General features: G+C 49.3%; 1 pseudogene; it reads left to right on the top strand.

Moving 5' to 3' along the window:
* Positions 1 to 5,838: 5,838 nt before the first annotated feature.
* On the top strand, positions 5,839 to 7,408 carry LOC148114778 (uncharacterized; annotated as a pseudogene).
* Positions 7,409 to 26,074: the final 18,666 nt, after the last annotated feature.

Raw genomic sequence — 26,074 nt, 5'->3', positions numbered from 1 at the left:
TGGGAGGCACCGTGTTACGGTGGTTCTCCTCCTATCTCTCTGGTCGGTCACAGTCGGTGTTGGTAGGAGGACAGAGGTCAACCCCTAGGCCCCTCGTCTGTGGGGTGCCTCAGGGCTTGGTCCTCTCTCCCCTCCTATTTAACATCTACATGAAGCCGCTGGGTAAGATCATCCAACGATACTGGGTGAGGTATCAGCAATATGCTGATGATACCCAGCTGTATATCTCTACCCCACATCAATTCAGTGATGCGGTGGATGTGATGTGCCGGTGCCTGGAAGCTGTGAGGGTCTGGATGGAAGTCAACAGGCTCAGACTTAACCCAGACAAGACCGAATGGCTGTGGGTATTGCCTCCTAAAGACTATCTTGACTGTCCATCCTTGGTTCTGGGGGGAGAAATTGTCCCCCTCAGAACGGACTCGCAATTTGGGTGTCCTCCTAGACTCACAGCTAAGATTAGAGCAACATCTGACAGCTGTGGCTAGGGGGACCTTTGCACAGATTTGCCTAGTGCACCAATTGTGACCCTACTTTGATCGGGAGGCTCTCCTCACGGTCACTCATGCCCTTGTCACCTCATGGTTAGATTATTGCAACGCGCTCTACATGGGGCTACCCTTGAAAAGTGTTCAGAAACTACAGTTGGTCCAGAACGCAGCCGCGCGAGCTGACCTAGGTACACCCACATTACACCAATTCTCCGCAAGCTGCACTGGCTCCCTATTGGTCTCTGGTCACAATTCAAGGTGTTGGTTATTACCTTTAAAGCCCTACATGGCTCAGGGCCAGGTTATCTTTGAGACCACCTTCTACCGCATAGCTCCCAGCGACCGGTAAGATCCCACAGAGTTGGTCTCCTCTGGGTCCCATCAGCTAAACAATGCCGGCTGGTGGGCCCACAGCATTGGGCCTTCTCTGTGGCTGCCCCAGCTCTCTGGAACCAGTTACCTCCTGAGGTCCGGACCATTCCCACCCTATTGGCCTTCCGAAAAGCAGTGAAGACCTGGCTTTTCTGGCAGGCCTGGGGCCGTTGATCTTGCTCTTGCAATCCGGTGAGATCCGGCCATGAATGGTATGAATGAGTTTTAATGTTTTTAATGTTTTTTTAATTTTTAAATGTTTTTTTATTAGGATTTTAAATGTATTGTGAGCCTCCCTGAGTCTTCAGAGAAGGGCGGCATATAAATTGAATTAAATTGAAATTGAAAATTGAAATGCTTAGACGTGGAAAGGGTCCATATGAAAAAAAGGTTGATGGAATGATTACTTCAGAAGCTTTCAAAAATTTAAAATTTGTTCAAAATCATCGATTTGTCGGATTTCCTGGGGAAAAAGTTTGGAAAGTGTAATAACAAATTTGAGGAAAAGATTGATGGATTGCGAACATCTAAAAACAGGTAGCCAATTGCAAGACTCAAATAAATTACAATTTCTCACATTTTTGGAGCCAGATTACTGGAATATTAAAGATGTAGTCATTCCATGGCCAGAAGCTGAAGAACAATTGCTTGAATTTGGTGAAATTTTTAATTATGAAATTAATATGAACGATTACAGAGATTTCATAGAAAATGTATTAAAAGATTCAAAGAACTATGCAATTCCTGACAGTATTAAAAAAGCTAAAGATATTGTCAGAACAATTGCTGTGAGTTCAGCAGAGGTAGAAAGGGGGTTTTCAAAAATGAACCTCATTTGTTCGGAATAAAGAACTCGCCTAACTATTCCCAACATAAGTAATCTGATGATGATTAGTGTAATTGGCCTACCTGTAACACAATGGGACCATATTCGTTCCATCAGAAAATGGCTAAGAGCACAACATTGCACAGCCGATGTTCCAAGAATAAAGAGCAAAAAAATTGCAACTGAGGAGGCTGCCACTGCCAATGAAAGAACGATGTGGAAACATCTTAAAGCTAAGGACCAGTAACACAAGTAAGTGTGTTAGTCTTATGTAAGGTGTAAGTGCATGCAGTTAAAAACTTACTTTCTGTATCTCTTCTTTGTGCAGGTCATTCATTAGAGCAAGGAATGTGAAGTTGAAGACAGACAATACAGTCATCGTTCTTCTGTAAGTACTTGTCATTCATTATGGCACGGACCGTGGTCAGTGACGTTGAAGACAGACAACACTGTCTTCGTTCTTCTGTAAGTACTTGTGTGTAGCTCTTTCAGTGTGTTATTCTTATGTAAGGTGCATGCAATTAAAAACTTCCTTTCTGTATCTCTTCTTTGTGCAAGTCATTCATTAGAGCAAGGAAGTCTGTGCCGTTGAATACAGACAACACTTTCATTGTTCTTCTGTAAGTACTTGTGTAGCTCTTTTATTGTTTTGTGTACTTATTTTATTCTTCTGTAAATAAGTAAGTGCACAAAATAATAAACTACCTTTTTGTATATCTTCTTTTTATAGGTCATTCATTAGGGCAAAGAACTGATGTCCACCAAGTCACATGACCAGGAAGCCACACCCACTGAATCACATGACCAGGAAACCATGCCCGCCGAGTCACATGACCAGGAAGCCACGCCCACCAAGTCACATGACCAGGAAGCCACACCCACTGAGTCACATGACCAGGAAGCCACACTCACAAAATAAGCCACATCCACAAATTAAAAATTAAAAATATTAAAAAATTTGGAACCCACCCCTGCTTCAAAAAGATTGTCAAAGTGGGGGCCAGTCTAATTTCTGCGGGGATAATAGTCCAAAAGGAGGCATCCACCACAGAGAAGGCCATTCTTCTGGATTTGCCAGATGTACTTCCTTAAGTTAAATTAAGGTTCGCAATATTGTACAAGAGGTAGCAACTAAAACCATCCCAAAAAAAAGAAACACAAGAAAGCAAAATGGCTGTCTGAGGAAGCTTTGCAAATAGATGAGGAAAGAAGGGAAGCAAAAGGCAATGGAGAAAGAGAAAGATACACCAAATTGAAGGCAGAATTCCAGAGAATAGCTAGAAGAGATAAAAATGCCTTCTTAAATGAACAGTGCAAAGAAATAGAAGAAAACAATAGAATAGGGAAGATCAGAGATATCTTCAAGAAAATTGGAGATATGAAGGGAACATTTCATGAAAAGATGGGCATGATATAAAGGACCAAAATGGCAGGGCATAAGGCAGAAGAGAATTGGCAAAATTACACAGAAAAACTATACAAGAACGAGCTTAATGCCCCTGATAACCACGATGGGGTGGTCACTGAACTCGAGCCAGACATCCTAGAATGTGTTGTGGCTCTGTTGCCTGAGCCTGGGCTATCGACAGATGCAGACTCTGAGAGTGAGGGAGAGGAGTTGGCAAGGCCTCCCTCTCCAGGACCCTCCTCTCTGGCAATGCCTCCGGAGGACACTGAAGGCCAAACGATAGGCTCAGAGCCAAGCACGTCCCTGCAGCCACAGGTGGACAGCGACGAGGAAAATAAGTGCTGGCTGGACCCTCGCCAGAGGCGCAGGGAGAAGCGTGCGCAGCAGAGAGGAAGGCGTGCCAGAGATTAGCTGAGTCACTGGACCACACCCCACAGGCTATAAAAGGGAGTGTGGTGGCCATTCGGACTCTGTGACGGACAAAGCTAATCTCTGGCGAGGCACTTTGCACCTTCGGACACAACACCTATTTGCTGTCGATTTAATTACAAACTGGACTATTCAAACTGTGTGTATTTTTGTCTGTGTTATCGGAGTAAAAGCTCTTGGCAGGCAGCCATGGAGTTGCTGCCAAGTTCCTTATCACTGACGTTGAGTGTTTGAAGAGTTTATTTAACCCTCGGCTGGCTGGTTGGGTGTGTGCATGGTACGGGGACAGAACATCTTGTCCGTCACCCCAAACGTTAACCCATCTCTAACCGAGATGGACCCACAACTGCAGCAAATAATACAACAACTACAAGCTAATAATCAGCTCCTGCAGCAGCAAGTTGGCCAGCTAACTGCGCAGCTGGCTTTGGGAAATGCTCCTGCAGCTGTCCCTCCACCTCCTTCTCCTCCCCGTCGGAAATGCCCTATCAATGTGCCAGATAAGTTCTCTGGGGAGCAGGAGATGTTCCCGGCCTTCATGGGACAATGCCAATTATTTAGGGCTATGAGGCCGGAGGACTTTCCGGACGACCGGGCTCGGGTGGCATTCGTAATTAACCTCCTCTCTGGCAATGCCGCCCGATGGGCCACACCCCTATTGCTGCAGAATAGCCCCTTGTTGGCAGATTATCAGGGCTTTTGGCAACATCTGAGGGTGATGTACGAGGACCCCCTGAAGACTCAGATGGCAGCCAGGCGCCTCAAGGACCTCCGTCAAGGGAAGCGCCCCCTGCAGGAATATGTGGCTGAATTTCGGCTTCTGGGCCAGGACTCTGACTGGAACGATGCAGCATTAAGGGACGCTTTCCAGGATGGCCTCTCCGACGACCTGCAGGACGAGCTGGTTCGGGTGGAGGCACCTCAGACCCTCGACGCCCTCGTAACGCAGTGTTTGCGCATCGACGCCCGCTTCCAATGGCGCAAGACCCGCCGGCCCGTCCAAGAACCCCTGATCATTTCTGCACCCCCGCGTCCCGCACCAACAGCGTCCCGGGTCACCCCGCGTTTCGTGGCAACCGCAGAGGAGCCCATGGAGCTGGGAGCGGCTCGACCTCGCCTGACAGCCCAGGAGCGAATGCGGAGACGCCAAGGGGGATTGTGCCTCTATTGCGGGGAGGCTGGACATTTTGCCGCCTCCTGCCCCAGGAAGCGCAGTGGGGCGCTCAAGCCTGTTCCAGAATCTCGGCGTGACCAGCCGGGAAACGGGGCAGGCCTGGCCTAGGGGAAACCCAGGGTCAGGCACGTAGCCATGCCCCGCCGGAGTCGGCGGCTGTGGACTGTGAGCCCCCTCGGCACCTGATTCTGGACGCCCGGGTTTTGTTGGCCAACCGGTCGGAGGGGCTTCAAGTGCATGCGCCGGTGGACTCGGGGGCCACGATGAACTTCATGGACCAGGCCTTTGTGGCCCATTTTAAGGTTCCCTTGGTTCCGGTGGACCCTCCGTTGAGGGTCAAGACTATTGACGGGCGGGAACTTGTAGCGGGGCCCATTAAGTTCGCGACTCAGCCTTTGCGCCTCACCATTGGGGCCCACGAGGAAGCGATCCAATTTTATGTGATGGCGGACCTGCATTTTCCGCTGGTCTTGGGGATGGCCTGGCTTCAGGCCCACAATCTGCAGGTGGCCTGGTCGAGGAACGCCATCTCCTTCCCGAGCCTGCAGTGCGTCGACCACATCTGCCACACCTGTGCCAGCCAGGATGTCTCCACCCCTGCCGTCTCTTTGCCTCCTGAGCTGACGCCCTTCACCGACGTGTTCAGCGAAAAGGAGGCGGACCGCTTACCCCCGCATCGACCCTATGACTGCCGGGTGGACCTGATCCCCAATGCGCCACTGCCCACGGGACGCCTGTATTCCATGTCGGAGCCCGAGTTGGCCGCCCTATGGGACTTCCTGGACAAAAACTTGGCCAGCCTTCGTCCTCCCCTCTCTCGGCCCCGGTCCTCTTTGTGAAGAAGAAGATGGGGGACTTATGCCTGTGCTGCGACTACCGGCGGTTAAACGCAATCACCGTGCGGAATCGTTACCCCCTGCCACACATCCCGGAGCTAATGGAGAGGTTGCGGGAGGCCTCGATCTTCACTAAGCTTGATCTCCGAGGGGCCTACAATCTGGTGCGCGTGCGAGAGGGGGACAAGTGGAAGAAGGCGTTTGGCACCCGATACGGCCACTTCAAGTACACCGTCATGCCGTTTGGGCTGACCAACGCCTCCGCAGTCTTCCAGCATCTAATGAATGACATTTTCCGGGACATGTTGGACCGGTTTGTGGTTATATACCTGGATGACATTTTGATCTATTCCCGGACCCAGGAAAGCCACCTCCAGCATGTCCGCCAGGTCCTACAGCACTGCGGGAGCACCAACTCTATGCGAAGTTGGAGAAATGTTTCTTCTTCCAGACTTCCATAGAGTTCCTTGGGCACATCATCTCCCCCGAAGGCATCGCCATGGACCCGCGCAAGGTAGAGGCCTTGCGTAGTTGGGAACCCCCTCGTCGGGTGAAGGACATCCAGCGTCTGCTGGGGTTCGCCAACTACTACTGAACTTTCATCCCGGACTTCGCCACCCTGACCTTGCCGCTGACCCAGCTCCTTCGGAAGAAGGTTCCGTTCCAGTGGGGTCCCCCGCAGCAACAGGCCTTCGAGGTCCTGAAACAGGCCTTCATCACGGAACCTGTCCTGAGGCACCCCAATCCACATCGTCCGTTCGTGGTCGAGACGGATGCGTCCAATGTGGCAATTGGGGCGGTGCTGCTACAGGCCCCGGTGGATGGCGGCACTCTTTTTTCCTGCGCTTATTACTCCCGGAAACTCAATCCTTCCGAGCGCAATTACACCATCTGGGAAAAAGAGTTGCTGGCTATCAAGGCCGCGTTCGAGGCTTGGCGGCATCACCTTGCGGGGGCCCGACACCAGGTGGAGGTGCGGACGGACCATCGGAACCTGGAGTACCTCACCACAGCCAGGAAGTTGAACCAGCGGCAGATCCGGTGGTCGTTGTTTTTCGCCCAGTTCAACTTCCACGTGACTTATATCCCGAGCGGCCACAACCAGAGAGCAGATGCTCTATCCCGCAAGCCGGAGTACTTTTGCCCTAAGGACTCCCTTCCCCCACAGACGGTGCTGCCAGCGGAATCCTTGGCCGCAGTCCAGGAACCGACGGACTTGCAGGCTCAGGTGCTGGAAGCGCAGCGTCGGGATGACTGGTCACAGCAGCGGAAAGTGGAAGTCGGCCCCGCGTCCCCATGGACTTTGGAGGAGGGCTTGTTGAAGCACCGGGGCCGGTTGTACGTGCCCATGAGTCCGCTCTGAGCCCTCGTCATGAACCAGTGCCATGACAACCCCGCGGTGGGACATTTCGGGTTCTTTAAGACATTGAATCTGGTGACATGGACTTTTTGGTGGCCTCGGGTACGGCACAACGTGCACGCGTACGTGATGTTCTGTGTGACGTGCCGACAGGCCAAAGCCGCGTCCGGCCCACCTCCTGGACTCCTCCAGCCACTGCCGACACCGGAGAGACCGTGGGGAGCCATCTCCATGGACTTCCTGATGGACCTGCCACCGTCCGCTACATTCACGACCGTCCTTGTGGTGGTGGATGCGCTCACGAAGATGGCACATTTTATCCCGTGCCGTGGACTGCCATCAGCCCTCACCACAGCCTGCCTGTTCCTGCAACACATCTTCTGCCTCCATGGCCTGCCGGACTGGGTGGTTTCGGACCGCAGGGCCCAATTCACAGCCCGCTTCTGGAAAAGCCTGATGGCCGCGTTGGAGGTGCAGGTGTGCCTGTCGTTGTCGCACCATCCAGAGACTAATGGGGGAACGGAGAAGGTCATCGGCATCCTCAAACAGTACCTCTGCTGTTTCGTCAACCAGCAGCAGGACAACTGGGCTGAGTACCTTCCCCTGGCGGAGTTCGCCTTTAACAACTCACAACACACCTCCACCCAGATGACCCCGTTCCATGCCAACGCGGGGTACCACCCACGGCTTTTCCCACTGTCCATCTCAGACTCCCCTGTTCCTGAGACCCAGGACTTCCTCTCGGAACTGCAAGCAGTGCAGCAGCTGGTGCAGCGGCAGCTGATCCGGGCAAAGGAGGACTACAAGCGGGTCACCGACTGCTCTCGACGGGCGATGCCACCGATGGAAGTGGGAGACCGGGTATGGCTGTCCACGAAACACCTCCCCACGGACCGGCTGGTAAAGAAACTCGACCACCGTTTTATTGGTCCCTTCCCGGTCGAGGCAGTCATCAACCCAGTGGCCTACCGGTTGACTCTGCCACGCTCCACCTGACTCCACCCTGTTTTCCATCGGTCCCTTCTGGTCCCTGAGGCCCCGCGGTCCCACCTCCGGGGTCCGAGGACTCCTGCTCCCCCGCCCACTGTTGCCGAGGATGACTCCATGACGTACGAGGTGGACAGCATCCGGGACTCCCGTTAGCTGAAGGGGCCCTTCCAATACCTCATCGCCTGGAAGGGGTACGGGCCCGAGGATTTCTCTTGGGAGGATGCTTCCTCCGTTCATGCCCCTGACCTGGTACGGGCCTTCCATGACCAGTTCCCGTCCCGACCGCATCCCGACCATCAGCTGCGGGGGAAGGGCCCTGCGGTGGGGGATAGTGTTGTGGCTCCGTTGCCTGAGCCTGGGCTATCGACAGATGCAGACTCTGAGAGTGAGGGGGAGGAGTTGGCAAGGCCTCCCTCTCCAGGACCCTCCTCTCTGGCAATGCCTCCGGAGGACACCAAAGGCCAAACGATAGGCTCAGAGCCAAGCACGTCCCCGCAGCCACAGGTGGACAGCGACGAGGAAAATAAGTGCTGGCTGGACCCTCGCCAGAGGCGCAGGGAGAAGCGTGCGCAGCAGAGGGGAAGGCGTGCCAGAGATTAGCTGAGTCACTGGACCACACCCCACAGGCTATAAAAGGGAGTGTGGTGGCCATTCGGACTCTGTGACGGACAAAGCTAATCTCTGGCGAGGCACTTTGCACCTTCAGATACAACACCTATTTGCTGTGGATTTAATTACAAACTGGACTATTCAAACTGTGTGTATTTTTGTCTGTGTTATCGGAGTAAAAGCTCTTGGCAGGCAGCCACAGAGTTGCTGCCAAGTTCCTTATCACTGACGTTGAGTGTTTGAAGAGTTTATTTAATCCTCGGCTGGCTGGTTGGGTGTGTGCATGGTACGGGGACAGAACAGAATGTGAAGTCAAATGGGCTTTAGGAAATCTGAGCAACAACAAAGCTAGTGGAGGTGACAGTATTCCAGCTAAGCTATTCAAAATCTTAAAAGACGATGCAGTAAAAGTGTTACACTCAATTTGCCAGCAAATTTTGGAAACTCAACAGTGGCCACAGGATTGAAAAAGGTCAGTTTACATTCCAATTCCAAAGAAAGGCAATGTCAAAGAATGTTCAAACTATCGCATCATTGCACTCATTTCACATGCTAGTAAGGTTATGCTTAAAATCATACAATCTAGGCTCCAGCAGTATGTGGATCGAGAACTACCAGAGGTACAGGCAGGATTTCGAAGAGGCAGAGGAACTAGAGCAGTGGTGGGTTGCTTCTGGTTCGCACCGGTTCATAAGAACCGGTAGTAAAAAATTTTAATAATTCGGAGAACTGGTAATAAGATTGGCTGGCCACGCCCCCGAACCGGTTCCCGGCCTGGTTGCGGTTTGCTTACCCCGCCCACTCCCAATCTGAGTCCCAGCTGATGGCTAGAGGGAAAAAAACTGTTTAAACTCTTGCCGTGGGGTTTTAAAGGACCGCCCTACAGCTGATCAGTGTTAAAAGAAAACAAATGAGTAGAACGGTGCCTGCAAAAATAGAAAAAACATCCCCTTTCAGCTTCAGCATAGGTTAATTAGCACAAGTTGATTAGATCGGCCTCCCGACTCTCAGCTGATTTGCTCTCAGCTGTTTTGCGCAGGGCGCTGTTGCTAGCTGCAAAGAGTGCTGGAGCAGATTTTTTCCCCCCTAGCTATGCCTGAAAAAACAAAACTGAAAGTAAAGCAGGTTCTTTGCTGCAACGTGACAAAATGAGGCAGAGAGAGATTTCTTTTTCTTTTTCCTCACCAAAAAAGGTAGGTGCAAACAATGGGAAATTTAGGGCAAAAGAGGAGAGTTCAAGATTTTAAAACACAAAAGAAAAAAAGCTCTATTTAACTAGGGAATTGTAATAATTGAGATACTATTAATTGTATATTGTGTTGAAAGCAGAAATGGTTAAGTTGTAGTTTGGAGGAATATATGGGGGAAATTATTTGGTTTATTATTATTGGTAAATATAATTAATTGATTAGTAAGAAATTGAATTGCATGGAAATAATTGGAATATTCATGTTCATATTGATTAATATACAAAAAGATAGTTATATAACTAATTGATTTATATTAAAATGTTGAATTTGTATTAAACAGCTGTAATATTACATAATTAACCAATGTGAGGATGGATATAAAAATAGATGACAATGGGAAGGGGTATAATATAGAATAGAAGGGAAAAATTGAATTTGATTAAGATTAGAGACCAGGATGAAGGGTAATATTGGTTTTTTTAAAAAAATAGATGAGGAATAAATATGGCAAAAAGGAAATATAGAAATTGTAAATTTAATTGAAATGACTAAACACTGTTTAAATTTGTGAACCGGCCAAATACTCTGTTCAAAGAAAATACATTGTATGTTTGTATGTGTGTTTCTAATTATTGCTATTTATTCATATTTGTTCTCTTTTATTCTTTAATGTTTAACAATTCATTCTTTATCTTAATATCTTTATATTTGTTTGAGGTTGGCTTTCTTCCCTTTCATCTTTTTTATTGTACAGCAATCTTTCTCCTCAAACCTACCACCTCTCTCTTTTCTTTCCTTCTTACTTTCTCTTCTCCCCCTCTTCTTCTCCTCTCTACTTCCTCTTCCTTTCTCCTTCTCCTCCTCTCTTCCTCCCTCTCTTACCCTCACTCCTACTCTAATTTCCCTTCCCTTCCTTCCTCCCTTCTCTTCTTTCTCTCTCTCTCCTTCCTTCTTCCATATCTCTTCTCCTTTCTTCATCCCTCTCTATTGCTGTATCCTTTTGTGCATATGGACTACTCAGAGGGCTGAAAAGGTTATTTTTGACTGGTCCTCGCACTTTTGACCAGTCCTCGAACTTACGACTGTCCTCACATTTTACGTTTTTGCCCTATCTTGTCACCATGGTGAAGAGAAGCAGTTGTGAAATGAGTGATACGGTTGTTAAGAATGCTACAATGGGCATAAATGATGACCAGTCAAAAGTGCGAAGACCGGTCAAAAGTGTGAGGACCTGTCAGAAATCACTTTTTTCAGCCCTCTGGGTAGTCCTTTTGTGCACATGGACTACTCAGAGGGCTGAAAAAGTTATTTTTGACTGGTCCTCGCACTTTTGACCAGTCCTCGAACTTACGACTATCCTCACATTTTACATTTTTGCCCTATCTTGTCACCATGGTGAAGAGAAGCAGTTGTGAAATGAGTGATATGGTTGTTAAGAATGCTACAATGGGCATAAATGATGACCAGTCAAAAGTGCGAAGACCGGTCAAAAGTGTGAGGACCTGTCAGAAATCACTTTTTTCAGCCCTCTGGGTAGTCCTTTTGTGCACATGGACTACTCAGAGGGCTGAAAAAGTTATTTTTGACTGGTCCTCGCACTTTTGACCAGTCCTCGAATTTACGACTGTCCTCACATTTTACGTTTTTTGCTCTATCTTATCACCATGGTGAAGAAAAGCAGTTGTGAAATGAGTGACATGGTTGTTAAGAATGCTGCAGGGGCATAAATGTGAGGATGGTCATAAGTGTGAGGACCAGTCAAAAGTGCAAGGACCTGTCAGGACCTGACTTTTTTCAGCCCTCTGAGTAGTTCCTATACACATAGCCATGGCCACCCGGTCACATGACCAGCTAGCCACGCCCACCCAGTCACATGACCTCCAAGCCACACCCACAAAATTAGCCACGCCCACAGAACCGGTAGTAAAAAAATTTAGAACCCACTCCTAAACTAGAGATCAAATTACCAACATACGCTGGATCATGGAGAAAGCTAGGGAGTTCCAGAAAAACATCTACTTCTGCTTCATTGACTATTTGTTGTGTGGATCACAACAAATTGTGGCCATTTCTTAAAGAGATCGGAGTACCAGACCATCGTATTTGTCTCTTGAGAAACCTATATGCGGATCAAGAAGCAACAGTGAGAACTGGACACGGAACCACTGATTGGTTCAAAATTGGGAAAGGAGTCCAGCAAGGCTGTATACTATTGCCCTGCCTATTTAAGTTAAATGCAGAGCACATGAGAAAGGCGGGGCTAGATGAATCAAAAGTTGGAATTAAGATTGCTGGGAGAAATATCAGCAACCTCAGATATGCAGATGATACCACTTTAATGGCAGAAAGTGAAGAGGAACTAAAGAGCCTCTTGATGTGGGTGAAGAAGGAGAGTGCAAAAGTTGGCTTGAAACTCAACATTAAGAAAACTAAGATCATGGTATCCGGCCCTCTCAATTCCTGGCAAATAGATGGGGAAGAAATGGAGGTAGTGACAGATTTTATTTTCCTGGGCTCCAAGATCACCACAGATGGGGACTGCAGCCAAGAAATTAAAAGAGGAAAGCTATGGCAAATCTAGATAGCATACTAAAAAGCAGAGACATCACCCTGCCAACAAAAATGCGTATAGTCAAGAGTATGGTTTTCCCAGTTGCAATATATGGCTGTTTGGAGATACATTCAAATTTATTTTATTAAACTACTTCAAGTGGGGAGATTAATAAATATTTATTGATGATAGTGGATCACTTGACTGGATGGGTTGAGGCTTATCCAGGTATGAGAGCCACTGCAGCAGTGTCCAAAATTATATTGGAACAGATAATACCTAGATATGGGATAGTAAAAGCCATAGACACAACTCATTTTACTACAAAAGTGCTTCAATCAATCATGGAGTGTGGGAATTCAGTGGGAATGTCATGTTCCATGGAATGCGAATTCATCTATACCAGTGATGGCAAACTTTTCGGTAGTGCGCAAACCAGAACGCGTGTGTGCATACTGTGCATGCACGCACACGCCACAGTGCTGGAGACCCAAAGACCAGCTGACATCGGCGCACATGAAGACCAGCTGGCTGACATGCATGTGCATGCCAGAAACCCAAAGACCAGGTTGCACACCAGCCAGCTGGTCTTTGGGTTTCTGGTGCATGCGAAGACTGGCTGGCCAGTGTGCATGCGCGTGCCAGAAACCAGAAGAGCAGCTGGCAACGGTGCACATGCCCACAGAGAGGGCTTTGCGTGCCACCTCTGGCATACGTGCCATAGGTTCGCCATCATGGATCTATGCCATGGACCGAATGTTTACCCTTAGCCTTGCTCAGAATTCGAACCTGTCCAAAAAGGGATATTTTACCTTATGAAATGATGTTTGGTTTACCACACTATCCACAATATGAAACTAAAGATATTTTTGTAAAGAACTGTATTCTTGGACTCTCTTCTTTATCTTACCTCAGAAATAAAGGACTACTAGCTCAAACCTTACCTCTTGAATTTGCTGTCCATAAGTTCCAGCCTGGTGATTGGGTCCTGATAAAAGCTGACATGAGGAAAAACCTAACCAGCCTGGGATAGGCCCTACCAAATCCTGCTGACCACTGAAACAGCAGTCTAAACTAAAGACAAAAGGTGGACCTACTACAAAAAGGACCAGTTGATGAACTTAAATAGTGGAATATGGTTCCTGGAGAAGACCTGCTGAAAATAAACATTACCAAAAACTGATGTGGTCATTGTGGTATGAATGGGTTTCTCGTTCCAGGAGTATCAAATTTTTGATTTTTCCTGCCTGAGTGATGGCCTCTGTTATTCCATCTGCAGAACCCAAAAGAAACTGCGGAACTTGATGATGGGTTTTGGAACCCCGAGAGATGGCATGCGTCAAAGAGAAGATTAAGGGTTTTTTTAAATGTATTGTTAACTAAAATTTTAAGGGGTTCAGGGAGACCAGAGTGGGATTGGGGGAGAACCCACAAGGGTCAAGGCTAGGTCCGGCAGAGGGCAGCGGCACTAGGCGTGCAGGGTTGGACATTAGGGAGGGGTTTAGAGGTCGATCTTACAAGGGCCATATGATCTGTACTGTGGGTGGGAGGGGCAGATATGGTGGAAGCAGGGGGCCATATCATGTTATGGGAGTGCGCTCTCGCTATCTTCGAGCGATTGCGCACTCCGGTCCCCAAGGCTTCACTTGTTCCCCAGGTAGCACAGACTCTCAGGGCCTGGGCCTTCGGCTGTTGTTGTGCAATGCCAGATCCGTGATAAATAAGGCCCCCCTCATTTACGATCTTATTCAGGAGGGGGGAGCGGATGTGGTGGGTATCACGGAGACCTGGTTGGGCCTAGAAGGGGGGGTGCCCCTGGTTGAAATGTGCCCACCAGGTTTCCGGGCATTTCATCAGCCGAGGGCTCAGGTAGGGGTGGGGGGTGATGGCGGTTATTATTAAAGAAAATCTATGTCTGAGGGAGACCACTGTACCTCAGATAGCCGGATGTGAGTCCCTCCTGGTGAAGTGGGGTCGTGGGGTGCAGATGGGCCTGCTGATTACGTACTTGGCTCCCTGCTACATGGCAGCGGCCCTGCCCGAGCTGCCTGACATGATAGCCGGGGTGGCGGTTGATACCCCCAGGCTTATGGTTATGGGGGATTTCAACCTGCCATCTGTCGGTGAAACATCTATGGCGGCTCGGGAGTTCTTGGCTTCCATGACGGCCTTGGACCTGACCCAATTAGTTCAAGGCCCTACTCACATGGGGGGACACACTCTGGACTTGATTTTTGTCTCTGGTCAGTGGCAGAGTGATCTGGAAAGAGGGGATTTAGTCATCGAGCCCTTGTCATGGTCACTCCCTCCTTCGTATGGACTTTCAAACAGCTACACCTTGCTGCAGGGAGACGGAACACTGGTGAGGTCTCATATTAAGATCTACCTAGTGGCGATAAAAGCGGCAAAATTTAATTATTTTTCTGCTCTTATCGGGTCTGCAGAGAAACGCCCAGCAGCCCTTTTTAGGATGACCCACTCCCTCCTTCATCTGGGAGCGAGGGAAGACCCCTTGTAGGGCAGGGCTGAGGATTTTGTGAAATTCCTGCATGACAAAGTCACTCAGATTCAGGAAGGTCTGGACTCTGATTGGGTAGAGTGGTAGATGGAGTGATGGAGGGGGGTCTTGAGAATGTTATCTGGGAGGGGTTTGACCCTGTGACTCCTGAAGACGTGGACAGGATTCTGGGGAGGCTTAGCGCTGCCACATGTTTATTGGATCTGTGTCTCTCCTGGTTGGTGCCGGCCTCCTGGGAGGTTACGCGAGGCTGGCTCCAGGGGATTATTAACGCTTCTTTGAGTGAGGGCTACTTCCCCTCCTCTTTGAAAGAGGTGGTGGTGAGGCCTCTCCTCAAGAAGCCTTCCCTGGACCCAGCTGTATTAGTGAATTATCGCCCAGTCTCCAACCTTTGCTTCGTGGCGAAGGTTGTTGAGTGTGTGGTGGCGCGACAACTGCCCCAGTACCTGGATGAATCCGATTATCTAGACCCGTTCCAGTCGGGCTTCAGGCCAGGGCACAGCACGGAAATGGCATTGGTTGCATTGGTTGATGATCTCTGGAGGGCTCGGGACAGGGGTTGCTCCTCTGTCCTGGTCCTATTAGATCTCTCAGCGGCTTTTGATACCATCGACCATGGTATCAACTGCGACGATTGGAGGGGTTAGGAGTGGGGGGCACTGTGTTGCGGTGGTTCTCCTCCTTCCTCTCCGACCGTATGCAGTTTGTGTTGGCAGGAGGGCAGAGGTCGACCTCGAGGTGCCTTGTATGTGGGGTGCTGCAGGGGTCAGTCCTCTCGCCCCTTCTGTTCAACATTTAGGTGAAGCTGCTGGGCAAGATCATCCGTGGTTTCGGGGTGAGATTCCATCAGTACGCTGACGATAGTCAGCTGTACATCTCCACCCCGGACCACCCTAATGATGCCCTTGACGTGATGTCCCAGTGCCTGGAGGCCGTGTGGATCTGGATGGGGAGAAACAGGCTCAAACTCAACCCCTCCAAGACCGAGTGGCTGTGGCTTCCGGCGTCCTGGTATAGTCAGCTGGTTCCATCGCTGACTATTGGGAGTGAGATCCTGGCCCCCTCAGAGAGAGCTCGCAACTTGGGTGTTCTCCTGGATGCATGGCTGTCTTTGAAAGATCACATGACGGCCGTGGCCAGGGGAGCTTTCTATCGGGTTCGCCTGATGCACCAGTTGCGTCCCTTTCTGGACCGGGATGCCCTGCACACGGTCACTCATGCCCTAGTCATGTCCATCTGGACTACTGCAACACTCTCTATATGGGGCTCCCCTTGAAGAGCACTCAGAGGCTCCAACTGGTCCAGAATGCGGCCGTGCGGGTGGTTATGGATGCGACGGCACACCCACGTAACACCACTCCTGCGCGAGCTGCACTGGCTCCCGGTGGTCTTCCGGGTGCAATTCAAGGTATTGGTCACCACCTTTAAAGCGCTCCATGGCTTAGGACCGGGATATATATGAGACCGCCTTCTGCCATCAACAACCTCCCTCCCACCGGCTGATACGCTCCCACAGAGAGAGGCTCCTCAGGGTGCCGTTGGCCAAACAATGTCAACTGGCGACACCCAGGGGGAGAGCCTTCTCTGTGGGGGCACCAGCCCTCTGGAATGAGCTGCCCCTAGAGCTTCGTCTTAGCCCCGACCTGCGTACTTTTCGCCACACCCTTAAGACCCTTCTGTTCCAGCAAGCCGGACTGGCCTAATATGAATTTTAAATGGGTGTATGTGTGTTTTAAATTGAGGGCCAATTTTATATATTAGATTTTAATTGGTTTTAAATTTTATAAATCTATGTGTTTTTAATATGGCTGTATACCGCCCTGAGTCCTTCGGGAGAAGGGTGGTATAGAAATCTAATAAACTTTCAAACTTACAAACTTTGCGTTGGTTCTGTGATTGTAATTGTTGTCATTGTGGACCAGTATGTGCTTGTGAAGAACCTTGTGATATAGTAATAGTGGAAGACTGGGTAGATTAACTGTGTAAGAATTGGGGCCTTTAACCTGATCAACCTGCCTTGAACACAGTAGTCCTAGGAGATAGTGATATCATAATCACTGAAGCAGGGGTGTTACCTTTACTACCGGTTCGCAACGGGATCACGCACACACGCTTGCTTCACTCGTGCATGCGCAGATCGCTTCTGATGATGTCAGGGTCTGTGGACGGAGCCTCCCACTAGTTTTACTACCGGTTCTATAGAACTGGTCTGAACCGGGGGCAACCCACCACTGCCCTGAAGATATAGGATGAATCGATTTAAGGCAATGGTTATAATTTTCTTACAGGAGGAGGAACTAATAGGAGGAGAATATAATGCAATGATTAATCTGAAAAACCATATATTACAAGCAAGGGTCTTTTCTTTGCTTAATGTAACCTTTTAGTCTGGAATTAACCTGACACAACCTAGTAACCCATTTAAAAATGCACCTAAACTTAGTGGGTTATGGACGGATGCGGGTAATGAAATTCTTAACTGGCATGCTACAGATTATATTGGATATGTAGAAAGTTTGCCTATGTGCAATTGCCTAGCAGTTGGTATGGAGCATGTGTATTTTTTTTCCTCTGCCCATGCAACAAGGTGACACACATGTTTGTTGTCTATATGCATATGGAATAAGTCAACCCATCTCTTCTTTGTACAAATAAAAGCTGTAATTTTCCAAGCCTCTTTTTGAGTCTCATTTTGGCATTCTGGTGACTCAAGTGCAGTTCTTTTCTGTTTTCTTTCCTGTCTTGATCCGGAACCTGACACTGGGTGGTCATGTGACTGGGTGGGTGTGGCCAACTCAATGTCACTCACATCAAGAAGTGCCTCGCCTGGCCTCTCCTCGCCCCTCCCCTTCCAGCCAGTCCTTGACTTGTCTTGCATGTTATGGTGAGAGAGGAAGCTTTTTCAAACTCATCTTCCCCTTGATACTAGCCAATAAGATGAGATTTTGCTATCAGAAGACCTGATGTATATTTCCAAGTATTGTTTATTGCCATTCTCTTGGTAAGACTGAATGGGGAGATTTATAAAGACTAACAGAGTTGGAAGGGACCTTACAGGTTTTCTAGTCCAACCCCTTCTCAAGCATGAGACCCTTTACGATTATGGACAAATTTCTTCATAAAAACCTCCAGTGATGGTGTACCCACAACTTCTGAAGGCATCCCATTCCTCTGATTAATTGTTCTTGCTGTCAGGAAATGTCTTCTTATTTCTACGTTGGATCAGTTTGATAAGTTTCCATCTCACAGATCCATCTCACAGTTACTTCCAGTTGAGCCAGGCACCACCTATGCACCTGTGCATTTGGTTTTTTTCTTGCTAAGTGTAAAATCTTACTTTACTGTCCATTAAATTTCATTTTTTGTGAGAAATGATGTTCTACAGTGGCATTCAGTTACAATTTTGCAAAATGCACTAAAGCTTGAAGAATACATCTCTGCTTATACTGATAAAGATTATTCTTTTTGAACATTAAAGCATGTAGTCAAGCAAATATTTCCAATCCATTGTAAATGAAAACAAATTTGAAAGGGATTTTCAAAGCAGTCAGTGGATGCTTACCATTTTTCTCTTCTTTTTTAATTGAATCTTTCTACTTTATTTTTCCCCCCTTGGGCCTTATTGCAATATTCCAAAACTTTCAGAGATCCTTCACAAAGAACCACTTCTAATTTAACTGGAATACATTGTTTTCATTCTCAGTTTTTCTGGTTACAGAACTTCCCTTCTCCTTTACTCATCATTTCACCCTTCAATGATGTTTGTATGTACTTGCAAGAAAAAGAAGCGTTTAATTTTGGAGCTGCCCAGGCGAGGGCAGGCCACCATATCCAGGCCTGGCTTCATCCCGAGCGGTGATCCCAGCACCAGTTCAGCAGCCACCACCGCCTCATGAGCCAGTAAGCCTGCCTAGCCTGAGACCCACAGACTCCTGGCCAGTCTCCTGGGAACCGGGCACGAAGGGACAATCGTGCCTGGCCCCACATTGCCTGGAAAGGCTGGAGGGCAAGGCTTCCAGGTCCAACAAAGGGGCCAGGGGCAGGACTTCCTCCTTGTTGACTGATGAGTGGAGATCCAAATCCCAGCCATTAAACAGGGGAAACAGTCAGTGCTGGAATATGTCCAAGAATTTCAAAGATTGGCCAGCTGATTGGGGGAGTGGCCCTCAATGCCTGCTGATGACCAACTTTCCAGAAGGGCTGAATAAGATATACTACACCTGCTTGTCCTGGGGAGCTCCATGGACCCTCCCAGGGTGGTACATCTTACCCAGCAAAGTGGAAATCGAACTGGCTGAATTCCACAAGCATATGGGTCGAGAAGGCTGAAGCCACTATGCTCCAGAGAAATGGAGCACCTAAAATGGGAGAAAGGGAGGCGTTCCTCCTCAAAGCTGGCTAAGCCATGTTGGGGCCCCATTACTTCTGCTGCAGCAAAGAGGGACACCGAGCAGCACAGTGCCTCACCATGTGGCTGGCTGTTGCCACCCATCCCCAAGTCCCACCAAATACAGAGAAAGGTCCACCTGTCAGCCTCTATGATGCTTGCTTGCTATCGGCTGCCATAGTAACAGGAAGCAGGGAAGATAGGCAGTTGAGGGGGGATGGGAGCTGGAGAGAGATGGCCTGTGTGAATGAAAAGGGAGGATTGCTCTCATGATCTACTGTGCAGCTGAATGGATTTGTTTATACCCAGTCAAGGTCAACCGTCCTGGCATACCAGATGGGTGAAAACACCTGAAGATTCGCCCCACATGACACCATATGGCAGGGGTGCAATTCAGCAGGTTCTGACAGGTGCTGGAGAACTGCTAGTGGAAATTTGAGTAGTTCGGAGAACCGGCAAATACCACCTCTGGCTAGCCCCAGAGTGGGGTGGGAATGGATATTTTGCAATATCCTTCCCCCAGGACTGGGGTGGGAATGGAGATTTTGCAGTATCCTTCCCCTGGAGTGGGGTGGGAATGGAGATTTTGGAGTATCCTTCCCCTGCCATGCCCACCAAGCCACGCCGACCAAGCCACACCATGCCCACCAAGCCATGCCCACAGAACTGGTAGTAAAAAAATTTGAATTCCATCACTGCCATATGGGTTGGGGATTGGACATTCAGCCTGGGTCCTTTTGGGGGGAGGGATTTGGGGATACTTTCAATATGTAACTTTTGCGCCTTTTGCTTCAGATTTTTCTTTTTTTTTGTTGCTATCATTTCAAACTCAGTAAAAGTACATCTTCTCTACAAACATGGAGTTGGGGGGTTTCTTTCTTGGGTTTTGAACAGACGCACACCTGACATTAAGCAAGATCTGCTTTATCAGTCAGCCCTGAGTGTTAGGTGTTTTGTGACAGCCATGGCAGTCTCTTCAAAGGCCACCAGATGGGAGCAAAGAGGCACCTTTGATCCCACTGGTGGGTCAAGGGGCTACAGCCCCTGCAGCCCCATTGGGGAAAGTTAATGGCCCTCTGGCCCCCTCACACACTTTGTAAGGGAGGGGCCAGAGACCCCTATAAGAACCCCTGCACAGGGGCTGCTCCCTGCTTTTTCTCTGCTCTTGTTCTACCTTCCTATGGGACTGATCCATAGGCTCAATCCAGGCATGGATGCCTCCATGCCAGGGAACTCATTTTACTCCACTTTTACTTCTAAATAAAGACTTAATTGATTGCATCCTTGTGTGCTGACCTTTTCTTGGAAGCGCCCTCAACGAACCATCATTCTTCATGAGATCCCTCACAAGGTGGTAGCAGAGGATGGTTTGAGGCAGCGCTTCCAAGCCAGCAGAAACAAGATGCCAGGAGGTTCCAGCAAGAACCCCTCGGAGATGGATGGTAGGACTTCCCTGGTTATGACCAGGAGTGTCCAAGCAAGGTTGGCAGCCCTGCATCTGGTCCCTTAAGCGAGCTTCGATCCAGAGGAGGGTACAGATGATCTCTATGCCCCCAGAGGACCCAGCGGAACGCAAGGGACCCCTTTTCATGCTTCCTTGCAGCTGCAAGCCACAGAGGAAGGCATGGAAGACCAGCAGTCCACCCAGGACTGCCAGGACACTGGGGATGCAGCCAGGGACCAGGCCAACCCTAGCGTAGACCAGCTCACTGGCGAGGAATGCAGAGAGCTGCTACGAACGCTTCTAGCAACCCGAGGGACGCCAGAAGCCCAGCCACGTGGGACACCAGCGCAGGGGGCCTCTGAACACCACTAAGTCCTTCCCCAGCGCCCAGGAGGCTCCCCAACGTGGCGCCGTCACCCTGGGGGCCCCGGGGGCCCAGAGCTTTTGGCGCCAAATCGCGACCTGCAGCTTCCGGGGCCAACCGGAAGCAACATGATGGTCCCCAGGCCACCTACTCCAGCGAGGCTTGGTGGGCCCCAGCTAGGCCATGAGGCCCAGCAACTGATGGCAGCCAGCCAAGACAGCATGCAAACTGCTCACCCCCCCCATCGGCAAGCCTCAAAGTCTGCCCAGCCGCTCCTGCTGCAGTGAGCATCAGGGTCCAATCCAAGTCCTGGTTGCAGCCCTGGAGGCCACGATGACCGCGGCCTCAACCTTGGGGGCAGCCAGCCTCCCTCAACACCCCCAGGGGACCAGCGAGGGGGGGGCGTCCAGTCTGGAGCCCTCCAGCCAGGACCCAGGCCTCCAGGGAGTCCCAGAAGAACCCCTGGGGCCTCCAGCCTTCCCAACACCCCCACTGAGACAATGGAGGACTCACCTCGATGACTTCAGGGGGCCTCCAGCCGAGCCTCCCACCTCCCAAGATGACTGCCTCCTCCGGAGTCTTCAGGACCAGCGGTGGGCCCCTCCAGGCTATCCTTGGCATTTTCGGGCTTTTCCAGCCCCATCCTGCAGCCTTCGCCCTGTGGTAAATGTTCCAGTACCAGTGGGGTTTCCAGAAGACTCTTCAGAGCTCCACAGGCCTGGGCCCAGGCCTGGCCCTGAAGCACAGAGGGAGAGGTCCGCTCCCGTCGGCTCCTGGGCTGGAATGAGTTCTGAGCATGCTCAGTTGGCCCCATCTGAAAAGGAGAAAAATAATCAGAGAAAAATACCTACACCGGCCAGCAGAGGGATCCCTCTCCTATTTACTTCAATGGAACCAAAGCAGAGATACCAAGGACAGCAAAATACATCAGCATTTTCTGCCCCAGCTGTGTCTGTTCTCCCAAATAACTTTCAGAAACTACATATGGGAGGGGAAAACTTTAACGTATGGAATAAAGAGATACAGGTATGTCTCTTAAAAGAGGGGACCCTAGAAATGGTTCTAGACCCCCCACCTTTCCCTTGGGGACCTCAAGAGGAGTGGTACCACAGGAGAGCCTATACCACTCTACTGAGCTCACTGGATACTAAATTGTACCCTAGCATTCCAGATGGGCTCATAGCTGGTGAAATTTGGGGGTTGTTATATAGCTTATTTAATAGTGATAGCTTGGGCTCCACCACAAGACTCACAACGGAGTTCTATAACACCAAGCTAAAATTTGGGGCTAGCATGGCTGAGCACCTGGGAAAGTTGAAGGCACTCAGGGCAGAGCTGGTGCTCAGGGACTACCCTGTGACTGAGGCCAACATGATCACTGTCATTCTGGCATCCCTGGACAAAAGTTGGGTCAATTTTATTGTCTCACTAGAGGGAACCAGAAAGGAAGCCATGACTCTGTCCTACCTCACAGGGAGGCTCAGTGAGGAAGAAAGGAGGCGTAGAGATGCGGGAGAGTACACCAGGGCCACAACTCATTGCATCAACAGAAGGCACCAGAGTTCAGAGCAGGTTAACGCTCTACCCAAGTGTTTCATCTTTGGCTCTGAGGAGCATCTGAAGAAGGACTGCCCCCATTACCAGCAAGGATCTAAGCATGGTCCCAATCAAGGAAGGGGCAGGGGGCAGAGAAGGGGGCCTGGCAGGGGAAAAGGTGGTGCTAAGGGCAACTCTGTGTATACTAGTTACCTCACCCCCGCCACAAAGGCTAATGGCCCTACTGGCTTCTGGTTACTGGACTCTGGGGCTTCATCTCACATTGCTAACTTGAGGCAAGGCTTTAAGAGGTTAAGGAGAATTAACTCCTCCATTAAGGTTGCAAATGGTAACAATGCTTTGGTTGTTGGGGAGGGCACTGTTTCTGTACCAGGGCTGGGCAATGTCAAAGGTGTATTACATGCTCCCTCTATAGCCAATAACCTGTTAAGCATAACCAAGCTATGTGATGATGGCAGGGTGGAGGTATTGTTTCGCAAAGGGGGAGGTCATGTCACTCGAGACAAAAGGGTCATTGGCAATGTTACCATTATAAATGGTTTGCCATATTTCTCCCCCGAGTACCCAGCCACAGGAGACAGCTCACAGGGTGCCACCCCAGAAGGGTCCTGCGTGCAGAGAGAGAGAAAGGCTCCACAGCCAGCTCCCAGGCTGTCAAAGATGCACAAGACTGAGGCAGTTGCACCCACACTGCCTCAACCAGCACCACGGCCTTCCAAGGTCAATGCGGGCAAGAAACCCGAGCCTCAGCAGGCACCTAAGGCAGATAAGCCCAAAAAAGGGCCTAAGGTGCCAGCACCGCCCAAGGCAACCAGAGCCAAGGGGGTGTCAGTGGGAAAGCCGCTCCATACTAAATGTGCCCACGTCTTACATCAGAGATTAGGCCATACGATCTTCCCAGTGGTTAAAAAGATGGGGGAATTCACTGAGGGGATTCACCTCCAGGATTGTGTGGTGTTTTTGGACTGTGCCATCTGTAAGAGGGCAAAGAGGAAGGCCGCCCCAGCACCTAAGGTGTCACAGCGTAAAACCCAATACCCATATCAATTAATACATGTTAATTTGGTTGGGCCATTTACACTGTCCCTAGGAAAGAGGCAGTATTTCCTCACTGCCGTTGATGATTTCTCAAGGTACGGCCATGTGTATACCCTCACAGAAAAGTCTGAAGCCTTTGATGTCATAAAATCACTGTACAACTATGTAGAAACTCAGTACAAGACAAAGATCGTGCAACTGCAGAGCGACCGTGGGGCCGAGTTCATGTTCCGAAAATTCCAGGACTGGATAAGGCATAAGGCATACACCATTTTTGTACAGCACCTTTTTCTCCTTCACTGAACGGCATTGTAGAAAAACGAAATGGCATTCTACAGACTATGGTGCGCAGCCTAATTGCGGATGCTGGGATTGCGGAATCGTACTGGGCGGAGGCGGTACACTATGCCAACTACACCCTGAACCGCACCTGGAGCAGCGTTGTGAACCAGACCCCATATTTTCTGGTCCATGGTAGGAAGCCAAGTTTGGGACACTTGCGTGTGTTTGGCTCCTACGCTTGGGTGCACATCCCCAAGCAGCTGCGGAAGAAGGGGAGATCCATCGCCCAGAGACTGAGGTTCTTGGGCTATGCCCCTGGCTCCAAGGCCTACTGATTCCTGGGAGAAGGGGGCAGGACTGTGACTTCCCAATCTGCCTCATTCGAAGAGGACTCCAATTGGACCCAGATCCACTCAAATGATCTGGGTCCATACATTAACCGGCCCAGCAAAGCTGCACCAACCATGACACCGCCTGAGACAACCACAGACCCTGCCACCAACGAGAGCAAGGAACAGGATGAAGAGGTCAGCCTACCTGGTCCAGATGAGGAGGATGAGCCGTCCAGTCCTGAGGGGGAAGACACACCATCTTCACCTGACTCTTCGCCTCTAGCAATGCTTCAGAGGCCCATGATGCCCAACGCCTGGGACCGAGGACCTCCACATCCCAGTCGTGAACAGCCAGTCGGCGAGGAACCTGCAGAGGAAAAGGGTGGTGAGTGGCAGGAGGTCAGAAGGTCAAAGCGGTCCAACAAGGGGGTCCCACCAAAGACAATTGACATTGGGCACGTCGCATCCGTCAACAGCATCATGGTCACCCCAAAGACTTTCTCTGACATCCAGGAGCTGCCCATTGAAGAACAGGAGAGAAAGGCTTCCGGTTTGGCTTCCGTCGCTGTCAGACGGTCCCTTGGGACCGCCAGCCCCGTCACCCATAAAGAGCCGCCTTCACAGCTGAAAGGCGGCTCAAAAAACTCCATTTCCATAAGGAAATGTGAGATAGAGCAGGCGAGGGCAGGTAGAGCCCTCTGCGAAGTCCCCAGAGTTTTTCTTTTACTCTTGGGGACGAAGCAGGATGAGGCTCCCTATTTCCTTCACCGCTGCTCCGGGCTTCGGGAAACCTCTGCCTTTCGCAGAGCCAGGCGACGTGACCAAGCCTCTTAATGAAAATCAACAGATGGTTTAATTAAAAAGAACGAGATTTGGACTTGGGACCCTAAATCGCAAGTATTTTTAACGATTTTACAAGCATTTTTAAGTGAAGGGAAAAAAAGTTTAAAATGGCGACTGCTGAGGCTTGAGAAGAAGAAGAAAGCTGAAAGCGAAAGTCCTTCCGTAACAAGCTACAAAGTAGCGGAATAAACAGTGCTGGCTAGAATCTAGAAGAAAAATATCTATTTTAAGTTTCTTTTTTCTTGGAGATTTGATATTGATCTTGTTTAGGGAGAAGTTTTCTTTCTTCAAAAAAGAGTTTGTCTGTGTGGCAGGATGGCGTTAAAACTAATAAAGCCTGACAAACAAGCAGCAGGGGGGGTGTTCCCCCATTTACAATTATGTGAACAAGTTTCGAGCTTACAGACTCAGAAGAATGGCTTTAATTTAAAAGAATTTGTCCTGGAGGAAATGGCAAGATATCATGAGACTGTGAACCAGAATTTTGAAAAATTTAGGCAGGAAATTAAAGAATTGATACAACTAAAGTATGATAATTTGCAACGAAAGATTGTAACAGTGACTAATGCTTTTTCAGAAATAGTTATAAAGATGGATACAAATATTAAGTTATTAGAGTCTAAAATGGAGGAAGCTGATGATAAGATTTATAATTTGGACAATAAAATACAAAGAATTGAAAATGATTTGATAAATATTCAAGACAATAGTTTAGAAGTAAAGTCTAAAAAGGAAGCTGGTCACGAGACTTACAATGCAGAAGATATAAAGCAAGGGGTTGAAAAAGAAGTTACAATGATGCAATACAGGCTCACGGAATTCGCGGTTAGAATGAGAGGGTTACAGGAAAATAATAGAGATGATTTAAGAAAAATATCTGCTCAAGTTTTGGCCGGGATTTTAAAGGTTCATCCTGAGGAGGTATCTTGTAAGATTGACAAGGCCTATAGAGTAAATTCTTGGATTGCAAAGCAAAGGCAATTGCCTAGAGATGTGGTGATTTACTTTACAGATAAAGAAATAAGAAATGATATTGTGCAAAAATCCTTTAATTCTACTCTACAATTGTATGG

The sequence above is a fragment of the Pantherophis guttatus genome, chromosome 3 (genome assembly GCF_059756535.1).
Source record: "Pantherophis guttatus breed Tessera chromosome 3, ASM5975653v1, whole genome shotgun sequence".
Taxonomy (NCBI): Eukaryota; Metazoa; Chordata; class Lepidosauria; order Squamata; family Colubridae; genus Pantherophis; species Pantherophis guttatus.
Note: the sequence above shows the minus strand (reverse complement) of the source record. Positions and strands in the feature narration are given on the sequence as shown.